Source organism: Leopardus geoffroyi, chromosome X, assembly GCF_018350155.1.
Source record: "Leopardus geoffroyi isolate Oge1 chromosome X, O.geoffroyi_Oge1_pat1.0, whole genome shotgun sequence".
Taxonomy (NCBI): Eukaryota; Metazoa; Chordata; class Mammalia; order Carnivora; family Felidae; genus Leopardus; species Leopardus geoffroyi.
Genome location: NC_059343.1, coordinates 115400832 through 115402693, shown reverse-complemented (window position 1 = coordinate 115402693; position 1862 = coordinate 115400832). Strand labels below are relative to the sequence as shown.

The following is a 1862-nucleotide window of genomic DNA, read 5'->3' as shown; positions in this document are numbered from 1 at the left end:
ATGGAGATGCTCATGCTTATTCCATATGTTTATTGGAAGATTACATTAATCCAGGTAATGCTATGATTTAGCAATTAGCACAGGTATATGAAATTCAGTACTCAGTAGGTCAGTGTTGGTATATTTTACTAGTCACGTAGCTGTCATTAGACCCATTAGGGTCTTTTTTTTTTTTTTTTTAATAGCACAACTTACATTTTACATGGACAAAAAATCAGTATTGTTTACAGTATCTTAAGATAAATTGCCTTTGAATGGGAGCTTCCTTTCTAGTACTTTGAGGTCTACAAGACATATCTAGAAAATTTACTATTGTGGAAAATGAAGACCGCTTAAATCGAATTGGGGGGAGGGGGAGGGGCCGTAGTTTTTCTTTTTCATTAATTGCTGTAACACCGTCCTGGGGGTGGGGGTGGGGGCAGCTGAGGGAGTTTCATGGTTTCTTTTGACATCATTAGGCGCCAGAGCTCTTGCAGGATGACTTTGATGCTATGTGAATTCTGCCATTTTGCTAGCACTGATATGACTCTTAGTTCCACCACTCCATTAGAACTATTAACTCCATATTAATTTTTGTTACAAATCTTACAAAGCGGGGGGTGGGGGGGAGGTTGCTGCTGGGTATTTCGGTCCACATTCTATTTTAAGGCTGTATATTTGGTTTTCATAGATTATCCTTGGAGGCCCAATTATCATCCCTGTCCATCTTGTAAGTGTCAGGTCTTCATCACCTTCTAGACCCTACTCCTTTCTGGCCTTCTTCCCGTTCTTCCGACAGTCGAAAATTGCGAGGGACCTTTACTCCCACGCCCATGGTGGCTGCCATCTTGCATTGCTGTTGCTCTCCATTAGGGTCTTTTAATCCAACGTTCATTTCATCTGTATCCTGAACCTACTCTATTCCAAACCACCAGTTTATTCACCAAAATAGAGAATATTTGTTGAATACCAGGCACTATTCTAAGCACTTTACATGTAGTGACTTCATTAATCTTCATATCATCCCTCTGAGGAAGGTACTGGCATTGTCCCGATTTTACAAGGGAGGAAATACAGGCCAAGAGAGAGACGAAGTAACTTCCCCAAGATCCCTGGCCAGTAAGCCAGGATTCGGAATCGAAGCACCCTGTTCTCTGAAGTGCCATATGCTGTATGTTGTAGATGTGTCACAGTTAAGTCAGTTCCCAGTGTTTTTACTCAGTTCCATAATCATGTGCTAGAATTCATATTATGGGCCAGAGTTCTTCTTCAAATCCAGTGACTGACCAGTGGGTGCTGACCTGCAAAAAAATATGTATCAGGCAGAAGACTTTGTTGACAATGCAGGATCTGATTTCTGCTGAGGAACATTTTAACATAATCATTCAAGATGTAAAATAGTGATTTTTTTTCCAATACAGACAGTACAAGTAAAACAGAAATTATTTGCCTCAGCAGTATCTGAATTAAATATACACGTGATGTGAATACTTACATGATATTTTTGAATGCAAATAGAAATGTGATCATTTAAACTATTGTTTGATGAAAACTAATCTTGGAATTAGCGAAGTGTCACGTCACGCCCAATGCAATGGGTCTAAAATAAAGGAAACTCAAAAATGCAAAATGGTATACGAATGTCAAAATATCAGCATATCTCAAAAATATCAGTGTCTCTCAAAGTATCTTAAGGAAATAGGAAATGCCATTGAAATTCCAGAATGTTGAAAATATGAAGGTCAAATTGAACTATCCGAATCGCAATATGGTAAGGTTAAGGTTGAGGCCACATTTACCTACAGAGCTACTCCAATGAAGATGGTAAGGGTGAAGAGAAATTCAGAAAGATTTTACATGCATATCGCCCCCTAACATTCCTT

The 1862-nt window shown here is 38.9% G+C and overlaps 1 pseudogene; it reads right to left on the bottom strand.

Moving 5' to 3' along the window:
• Positions 1–380: 380 nt before the first annotated feature.
• LOC123595159 lies at positions 381–826 on the bottom strand (annotated as a pseudogene).
• Positions 827–1862: the final 1036 nt, after the last annotated feature.